Here is a 10,592-nt window from a genome sequence, read left to right as displayed (position 1 = left end):
TCAGAGTCTTGTGTGGACTCAGTGCACCCAAAATCCAAAATCGACATGCCACGAATCAGTGGCGGCGGGAAAAGGGGGAGCAACCAATAAAGGGGGCGGGACACAGGTAGAGATCAACAACGTTGATCACGCGCATGCGACGACATTCGATGTGATTTCGTTTGAAGAGAGCCGCGCGCATGCGCGGGAGCAAAACAATCGCTGACAGTCAGCGGCGACTTTCAGGCGAACTAAACTGGGTACACTTGGAAAAATACTACATGCTTACCGGGTTAATTCGAATTTAAACTATATTTGTATCTAAATATCATCACTTGGAATTACAGCCATCAACACTTCATATTTACGAATTAATTTACCAATATATTTGGAACTAATTTATTAGCTCAAAGAAATAACTTTTCTACTTTTTGTAATAGTATATATGGTAATGTTTATTCTCCTTGCGCGCCGTACATGGGCGTCATCCTGCTGGTGAACTGGGTCAGCTGAGCGGATCCCTTCGTGGCGACGCCTCTGCTGACCGAATGAGCTCCTCCTAGACCGCCGCTGCTCGAAAGTCAAAAGTGAGCCAGTGCAATCTGATAATAATCTGACAAACTGTCGCCGGCGTTTGATGGCGCACAAAAGCGCGCACAAAGGAGCAGGAAGAAATCAAATTTAGGCAGGGAGCGGTGGCTCATCGACGGAATCGTTGGATTCGGTGGATTCAGTGGTGCGGTTGGCTCAACGGTACGGTGGCTCTGAGCGGTAGCGATTGCCTTTTCCTAATGATGACAATTTGAGCTGAACAGCGCGGAGTTTAGTTGGCTTTGAGCTAAGAGGCAACGGAGTCAAAGTCGGGGCCTGTGTTGAATTTTGAATGATTAGTTTGATTCGCCATCGATCGGCAGCAGATTGAGCCCGACTTTTAAATGTCGGCTGGTTGCATTTGAGCCGCAACTGAGTTGCAGCGACATCTCGGCTGCTTATTAGCCGCACTAAATTGCACTAGGGACCCAATTCCACGACGATCGTCAGTCAGGCTCGAATGTAACGTGTGTCAGTTTTAAGGCAAGCGTCAACTCTAATGAACTCTTGTGTGAATTTAGCTGAATTCGATTCGACCGAGAAGGTGCACAGCGAAAAAATAGAATATTTAAGAATTATTTTATAGTTATGACCGTGACGCCGAAATTTGCATTCCTTTTGTTTTAATAATACTGTATTGTTGCCATATTCGGGTGGTACTTTTATTGAAATGCTGACCCTGAAAATTTTGCTTACGTTCGGCATACTACGTCTCAGAATTATACATTTAAAAAGTATTTAACATTTGTGTTGACATTAAGAAGCCATCAATTACACTTATAAGTAGGTAATAAACACAAAATACAAATTTTTAACACATTCAAGGTGTGTTTAAAAAAAGACACATTCATGCGATACATTTTTAATTGAGTTGAAATTAAGGCTGTTATAAATGTTTGCTGTAAGCCTTTGTTATTTCTCTCTCTGATTGAAAACGAAACTTTGAAAGTAAAGGGTGAGCAGATCAGGTATCAGGTACTGTATATCAATTAAACGGACCGACTGGATCGACCCCCCTTTTCAATCCCCCCCCCCAGCTCTCTGTGATCGACGCCCACTTGGGCTGGATGATCAATGATCAATGGAGGAAAACACATTGAGGCACGTTCGGTTCTGTGCAACATGCGAGCTGCTTGTCCCATGTCAAGTGCAACAATTGAATCGCATCGCAGCAGCAACATCGCAACATTGCCGCTGACCGCTGACCAGTAAGCTCGACTTGAAGCTGCTCAATAAGAACATTATCACAGAGCCTCCATAATCAAGATCAATTGCAATTACAACTCACAATGAATGCATTTACCTCCATAACTCCGCGACTATGACTGCGACTACGACTTTGAGTATGAGACCCTGACTGGCCATCGATCTAGTTGCTGCCCACCTTTGAGGAGCGACAGTCCAGCGATATGATTACCCTCCCCGGATATCTGGGGGCAACGGGATGTAGTCGGAATGGAATCGGTTTGGTATCGAGGTGTATCCAGGGGAATCCGGTGCAGAATCGGCAAGACCGGCTGCATTTGTCCTTCTGCTCGGATGATGCGACTAATGTGCTAAATTCACACAATTCATCATCATTGCAGTCACTGCAGTCCGATGGAAGACTTCGAGCCGGGACACTAACAAGCCCAAATCATCTTTTACAGTGGCAGTGGTTTAGATAGTCAAGAGATTAGTGAAACAAAAATAAATCTATATAAATTGTGCCTTTCAATACTACCTCAGTTTTCTTAATGTCTAACTACTATGTTAAATAATGGATTTCTATAATGATTTTGTATGGAAATTATAGATTTGCTGGCGCTTTACCCACTGTATCCCACATCCAGACCACTACTGATGTCCCATCAAATCGATCTCCTAGCGCTATAATTGGTTAACGAGCGTTCAAAACTCCGCCAACGAGGAGGATCAAGAAAAGTGGGCGGCGAATCAGCCACTGGACAGAGGCGCCTTAATATGGCAAATGATTGACAAGGAATCGCTTATGGATTCACAACATAATATATATTTATACCATATCCAAACGCAAGCCGAGAAAATGCGTTGGCGTTATTCAAGGGAAACCGAAAACGAAATAAAAGCAACCAGAGTTGGGGGTACGAGTATATGTAGCATTTTGTGATTTCCGCGGAATAGATAGATCTACAAATGCGAGTCTATAAAGAGTTACGCCCGCCTGGCCGCCAAAGTCGAACTCCGAGGGCCCGGGAACTCTTGATGTGATTTCGTAGAAGCGGCGGTGTTGTGGCTGCTCGGTGAGCGAGCGGTAGGTCGGTAGGTAAAGCGGATTGCTCCGACGACCTCCGGCGGACAAGCTCTATTCCATTTCCATTTCCAAGTCCGATTCCGAGTTGCGAGTTGCGAGTCCCGTCATCATTTCATTGTGGCCATAAACTTGCATTTATGATGACTTACGGGTCAGTTTTTCCTTTTGTTTTTCAACTCTCCACCGCCGACGTCGTCAAAAAACCAAAGCACTTAATGTCGCACATGAGTTACAAAATGCGATGGTTGGATCTCCTCCACACACTTGAGATGTAGGAGGCGGGGTTTTTGGCAGGTTAGTCCGGGCACAACGGGGTCTTTGGGGGAGGAAGTTGGAGGAGTTCGAGCTGAAGTCGGAGTCCGAGCGGAGTTGAGTCGATTTGAACCAGCGGTGCTTCTACTGCGAGAATCCGCCTGGTGTCCATGTCATGGTGTTTGGCTTTTCGGTAGTTTATTCTCTCGTCTGGGTGTCTTTTTCTACTGAATAAGCACCAGAAAAATGACTGAATAATGGGAATTTGAATAAAAAGTCAAATCTCTCTTAAACGGACAGCCTAACGGACAAACTTTTTACTTTATTTAAAAATATTAATCCAAGCTTAAAATATTTAAACATATTTCACAGAATAATAATAATTGGTTAGTTATATGAAATAGATTTTTTTCTTCAACATTGAATTCGGTAGGGTATTAACCAATCCGGCTATGAGTCCGCCCTCCTTGCTTGCCTTTTTTTTGTGGACCAGGCCAAAAGCGAAATCGTTGTTGCTGTTGTCAGTTGTTTTCGTTGTTTGTTCTTTTGTGTTAACCTTTTGTTTTTACCTGATTTCGACGTCGCCGACGTCGTTTACCAAACGCATTCGCCCTCAATGTCACAACAACAACCACAGCCACAACGGGGCAACATCGAGAAGAGGAAGCCCCAGTGGTTGTTGTAACATTCGTAGAAATCACAAGTGCCACAAGCGCGCTTCTTCATTGTGGGAACTCTTTTTTCCACAGCCCCGACTTCGATGCGTGGTGTGCCCCCCACCACAGGTGGAACTGGCAATCGGCGATCGGCGATCTTCTTGTGGCCACTTCACATGTCTCATCTAATATCCTTTCGAAATCGACTTGATTAACCTTTTTGATGATCGCTGGCAATGAATATTTATTAACTGCGCCCAGAGGCGGCGCCTCGTTTTCCCACACTCTCGGTGCTCGTAAAACTCAAAAATCGAAATCAAAATCAAAATCCATAAACATTAATTTTCAAATGGAAAATCAAAACAAAACAAAAGGTGAAAAATTGATATAATTTTTAAGTAGCCTGTCTCTTTTGTAACAGTTACCATTTGATAACTCACATTAAAATCTACAAAATAAAAAAAAAAAAACTTTAGTACATATAAAATCGGGCTAATTGGGTGTTTGATCGTTGGCTGTCCGCGAACTAGAATATCCAGCAAATCCCCAAAACGGTCAGGCGAATATAAATTCGAATCGAAATTCAAATACAGTTAATTAACCGTTGGCCGGGCTCAGTTTTATGACTCAATTTGGGTGTATAACAAAAATATATAATCAAATTGAAAACTTATTAAAAATGGCGCAGTAAAATTTTCAGTTTAGCTTAGTTTTGGTGGGGTGTTTTTCTCCACTCATTTGCATTCGAGATTCGTTAATTGGGATCAAAGCTTTATCGCACTAACAATTAAGCATATGGCAAAAGAGCCTCTGGGCCGATGAGTGATAAAAACGATTTCATTAATGGCATTTAATGAACCGCGTCTAGGGAAACACACGTCGGAGTTACTATATATTTTGGATATATATTACCAGCGCAACGGAAACATAAAAGCTCAGAAACGGTTGTAAAAAACATCGGAAATGTTTCAAGATAAGCTCCATAAAAAGGAACTGGATTGGAATTGGATTGTTGTGAGATCTTCAAGCTGGTTTCAAATTCAAGTCCTAGAGAAACTTAAATGGTAGCAGCGTTAAATAAGATCCAAGTTGACTAAGTTTAATAGGGCGCACTTAAATGAATATTTTAAATGAAACCCTATATTTATTGAAAAATACAAATAATAAATAAAAATTTATCTTTAAAACTCATTTAGCTTGATAAAATCACATTCGATAATATCGCTAAATTAGTTAAAAGTCTGCAGCTTAAAAGAGAATGCCCAAATAAGAAATAGATACCTTAGGTTTCACATATTTCGATATAGTTTATTAACTTCAGGCGAAAACCGAAGACCGAGTTTCTCCAAGCGGATGTGCGGTATGAGATTACCCCAAATAAGCCACGGATATATAACTTATCCGTGTTTATAGCGAACTTCGGATGACTGCACCGCAGGCCACCGAAATATATTAAATATATTTGAATTGCAGACGGATATTTGAATTTCAGAATAGCGCTCTCCATCGATGGGTGGTGCTAAGTGGTGCGGTGTGATTTCGGCTGATTTTTGATACACCACCACCACCTCCGGTGCATTAGCATAAATATGAAATTTATCAGCGGCCAGTTGAAATGGATGCTGATTGAACTCATTTGGCTATTCAGGCAATTCTTTATGGGACGCCACATCGTAAATTGATGCACAAACACACTCGTGTTTTAGACAAAGGCAGTGTTAATAAATAGACACATGAAACACGACAACTAACACCATTAGCTCCACTTTGGATGGTTAAATTATTCACAAGCTAATATGGCCGATTCGGGCGACACACAAAACCGAGCGATAAAAGCCAATTTGTCTGTCATTTTTGGTCAATTTCATACAATATTTTAGTGGTCATTTTGGCCACTCTAGCCGCTCGTCACAATGAATATTTGCTCTATATTAAAACGAGAGCTGCCTGCAATTTAGCTCAGACATCAAACAAATTAGTTTATCAACAGCCAGCGAAAAGAGCTGCTGATGAACTGATTATGCGACCCTTTCACCCTCACTCCCTCTGTCTCATACCCATTGCCTATTGCCGTCTCCCTCGCAATTAGCATACGGCGGGGTGTGGTCGCTTTTGGCCCAGTCTAGAGCGTCTAAGCCAACCAGCAACTGGCAGGCGGCCATAAACGACGGACCACCAACGGCAGCAGAAAGCGGCCAACAACAGGGCCAAACGTTAACCCACTCGCTCCGCACTAACCTCATCCAATCCAACTCAGATGTTGAAGTGCAAAAGCTGAAGAAACTACAAATGACCTATAACATCTACCCAATAATACATATTTTATTCAGCTTATTTTTTTTTAGTAAATAAAGGCACATTTTCTGTACAGCTTCCTTAAGCGCTGATGACCAAATATGACTTAAAAGTTATTCACATTTCATATTCATGTGAATAAACTTGACAGATCGAAAGTTATACCCAAAGGGTAGTTTTTAATTTTTGTTAACTTTAATAATTATTTAAATATTTATTTATTAAATATTAATTTATTAGGGTCCATAAATACAAACAAATTATTTGATTAAATTAATTAGGAGAAACAAAATGGATAAATAAATAGAAAAAGAACCAAAAAGTTATTCGTTTTCCGTGGGTTAATCGCCTTTGCTTTCGATATCTATGCAAGATACTAAAATAGTTTTTATTAACAAATCAAATTAGTACGAGAAATCATAATTTCATAGACATTTCTTCTACGATTTTATTGTCTTTCTGCGACTCCGTAATATGAGCCACCCGAATGAGATGAGTCGATTTATGACGGGGACATAAATCTCAAACGTGGAAGAGCCGAGCCCTCGATGGCGGTGGAATAAACCCCCAACGATGTCTGAATTTTTGACAGTTATTTCTAAATTAGCTTTTGGAAAGCTACAATCGTAAAAATATGATATTTCCTAATGGCCTGGGTCCGAGATCGATGAGATATAGTGGATTTAATGGTACCATTCAGCTGCTAATTCGATAGATAAGACATGAGCACTCAGCAACTGTAGCATGGATATGGTTTTTTTTATTTATTGAAAAGGAGGCGGGTTGCTTATAATAATAAAGACATAGTCATATATTTGGGCGCTTAGATCGGTTTCACGTTATGCTAAGACAACAACCAGTTTGGAAACTTGTTGTAAAGAGTCGATACTATAATTTTGTCAATTTTTCGAAATTTATTTTATGAGCTACAATTTTTGTCGATCGAAAATAATGCCCAAGTAGTCACATAATTCATGCAAAATTTTATTTTGCTGCCACAATTATGCAAATTTTAATTGAAAGATTTCTCGGAGCCGCCGCCGCCACCGCAGCAGCCGCCAACTAAAAAAAAAAAAAAAAACGATTTCTTTCAAATATTTTTTCTGAAAAGAATTTCGAAAAACAGAATTTTTTCTGTCCGCTCGCCCGGTTGCCGCTGACCCGTTGCCCGTTTTTATTTATTATAAATTTATACTTCATGTTTTGGCCGAGAAAAAAAGCCTCAGAAAAATCGAAAAACCCAAAACGAAACTCGGAGAGTCGAGAACTGGCATCAGCATTGGCCTATAATTAAAGTATCATATAGCACTCGCGGGCTGAGCGTGAAACTGTCAAAATATTTTCAACTCCAGACTCCGTCGTTATCTAGCTTAGGCATAATGATTAGCCTGGTCATTAGCCGACTCCGAAAACCGAGAGGGATTCATTTGAAAAGCCTTTAAGCCAAAATCTCTTATTTGGGGTTCGCTTTTGTTTGGTCTTAGCATTCGGTTCGGGTCTGTCGCTTTGCTTTTTTCTGGTATGTCTTTTGCCGGGGGTGCAGCCTAATGATGCCACAAATTTTATGCACACATGCCTCTATAATTATGCAGACCCGTTGAGATCGCTCTCCCTGCCCCCGTTTCCTGCGGCCTGGAGCAACTCACCCACAATGCCGCACCGGTGTTAGATGGGATATCTTTGAGATATATCTGCGCATCTGTATCTGTGTATCTGCACTGCGCATCTATTTATGCTAACTAATCTAAGAAATGCCCGTCACTCCATCATTTGTTTCGGTATTTGGCGTTTGTTGTGCGTCTTTTGTCTCTGGCGGGCATTGTTTGCTTTGGCTATTTTGAGTTTTTAACCATCACTGGCCGATTTATAGCGCCAAAAAGCATTTGAAAATCAATAATAGACGCCCGAGTCTTAAGGGCCCGATGCTGATAAGCAAGTGACAACGAGAGATTTCAACATTCAAAACTCCCTATCACAATCGAAGTTTATTTTTTTATTGCTCAGACGGAGCGAGAGAAATGCCAAAAAGTCTGATCAAAAGCTTGACTATCAGCGACTGCTTAATAAATAAATTAAGTGACTAGACGGTCAGGGGTGTAGTGAAAAGGGGGGTTGAATCATTTGATAAGTTGTATGTCTTTATAAGTAATCTTGATAGAAAATTGTATTATTAATTTGATATGATTCAGAGCTTATAACATCCTTTTCTTGAAATAATGGTCTGAACTCATTCATAGATTGATCTTAGATTGCAGGCTAATTTAATTAGGTGTATACTAGTTTAGTATATACTTTTCACTCACTCCTTTTAGCTTCTGCCTCTGAATTAACTCGCCACGCTCGATTTGGGCTATCTGTTTGTGCATATCAAATTTCATTCATCTCGATCCGTTAGTCAAATGCGATGTGTATCTAAGTAGACACCGTGGCACGAAGATACAGTCGGGTATACAATAAATTTATATATAGATATATCGGCATTATGTGCCGCGACTAAATCGGAGCTAATTAATGCCCCCAGAGACACTCCTCCCGCATAATCAACCAGGCAAACTGAATCCAACGATTCCGAATACGAATCCGAGTTTCTTTCTTTCGACGTCGTATCTTTGATGTTTATGGATCTGTTCTCAGGCTCGCCGATCGGCTTTTGTTAATATTATTAAATTAAATATGTTGTTAGTGTTGTTTACGGCGCCTTTCAGTGTCGCCGTTGATGTTTATGTCGATTTCGGTTGGGTTGGGTTCGCCATTGAACCACTGGACTGATGGACCGATGGACCGATGGACCATCGATCGACTACCGTTAGGGCCCAGATCACAAAGGCAAGGCCAGTTCCAATCAAGTGACATTTACAAGCTCTTATGCAAATTCCGCGGCCTCTTAAAATTCTAATTTATGAAATAAAATAAATGTTTACGGCCTTTTAATAAAACGCGTTACAATAAAATGCTTGAAATTTATATAAGCCCCGTCTAGGCCAGACATTTTGTCGGCCCAGAGGGGAATCCCCGCCCAAAACCGAGGAGAGAGTGATCCGGTAGTGATCTGAGTTGGCCGGCGGAAATCCTCTGTCAGTCCATCAATATCAATCCGAGTGACAAACCAGAGACAAACCAAACAAAGACAAGCATCGCCGACGGGATCGGATTCGGTATCGGATTCGGCATTGGTATCACCATCGGTATCGGAATCGGGATCGGGATTCAGACTCGGATCGGCATCCAAATCGCACTTGCCACGCAATTTCAAAGCACCAGACTCGGGAATCGGATATGTTGTCAAGTGTCAGCTGGAAGGCAAGACTTGTCGAGGATAATGCACTTAGAAAAAAAAAGAATGTATATTGCCTAGAACACAAATCTTAAAAAGTAAAGTTCCTAAGATCAACAGTTGGCTTTTGGGCTTTCGTATGTCAAAATAAATCAATAATATTCTTCAGAAATATTTCTTCTGCATATTTCTTGCTTGTCCTACAACAACTTTTAAGCTAAAATGATGCTAATTTTTTGCAGTTTTGTCTCGATCTCCTCCACCTTTCCACCTTTCCTCAGATTGTGAGACTTCGTCTGGGAGTTTGCGACTCTGGCTCTCCAGACGATCTCTCAATCGCGATCTGGCGCGATCTGACGGCCTCGATAGCGACGCTTTAGTGTCGCCTAATTAAAATAATATGCCTACTCAGGTTACGTATCAATAAATTTTGCCGCTTGCGAAAGCGATTCTGTCCATTGTTCACCTGCCTGTCGTCGATGCGTCGACTTTCCCAGCCAAATGATCTGGCGACCGAAAACCATTTCTCAATGAGCTGCAGCCACTTTCGCGGCCAATTTCATGAAAAATTATGTATGAAAGGCCGGGTCTGGCCGTCTGGTTTATGTGCCAGCGGAGTTAATTACAAGACGCGCCCACTACAAACACTCCATGCTCCATGCTCCACGCTCCATCTCGAATCTTGAAGGGATTTCCAGCCCCTTACCCCGACTTCCTCACAGCAGTCGAGCCCAATCAAGCTACGCACAATCGAACATTTCATTCGCTCTCAGGCAGCGACAATAAAAGTAATGAAAGGGAACGGCTGGATCTCAAAAGATTTAGTTGATCGACCTGGAGTAACCCTGTAAAAATTAAGAGGTTATTGGCGGTGATCATGTGAATGTACTTTACATTCAAGCATATCAATGATTTTATAACAATGGTTAAGTAATAACTTTACTCTCTCTTTTATGATATATTGGTGCATTGTGTCCAGTTTTTTTTAAGACATGTAGACTTTACTTTTAAAATTTTCATCGTTTACCATCACATCGACTCCCACCTGTAGGGTATTTCGAGTTTCCAAAAAAAAAACAAATCGTCTCTTTCTGATCGCTCGGTCGTTTTTCTTTCGACCGACTCAAGCAGCGCCTCCGATTAACTTACAAATTGAGATTAGCGGGACATCACAGGGGCAACTGAACAGTCAGCCGAGTCCCAGCCAGCGGTACTGTTTCCAACTGAACCCGAGGCGAACAAAGATGCAGACAGAGACTATGGACTCCAGACA

General features: G+C 41.4%; 2 long non-coding RNA genes across 3 annotated transcripts; both read right to left on the bottom strand.

Annotated features, from left to right (window-relative positions):
* Window positions 1–439: 439 nt before the first annotated feature.
* Window positions 440–1,081, bottom strand: lncRNA:CR45249 (long non-coding RNA:CR45249). Its single transcript, NR_124866.1, has one exon. It is a non-coding gene; the product is annotated as a long non-coding RNA:CR45249 (long non-coding RNA).
* A 1,494-nt stretch (window positions 1,082–2,575) lies between these two features.
* lncRNA:CR45248 (long non-coding RNA:CR45248) lies at window positions 2,576–3,350 on the bottom strand. 2 transcript variants are annotated; one of them, NR_124864.1, is made up of 1 exon: window positions 2,576–3,350. It is a non-coding gene; the product is annotated as a long non-coding RNA:CR45248 (long non-coding RNA). The 2 variants fall into 2 exon arrangements; NR_124865.1 differs by having other exon boundaries at window positions 2,980–3,350.
* Window positions 3,351–10,592: the final 7,242 nt, after the last annotated feature.

This window comes from Drosophila melanogaster, chromosome 3L (assembly GCF_000001215.4).
Source record: "Drosophila melanogaster chromosome 3L".
Classification (NCBI taxonomy): Eukaryota; Metazoa; Arthropoda; class Insecta; order Diptera; family Drosophilidae; genus Drosophila; species Drosophila melanogaster.
This window is presented reverse-complemented; position numbering and strand designations above follow the sequence as displayed.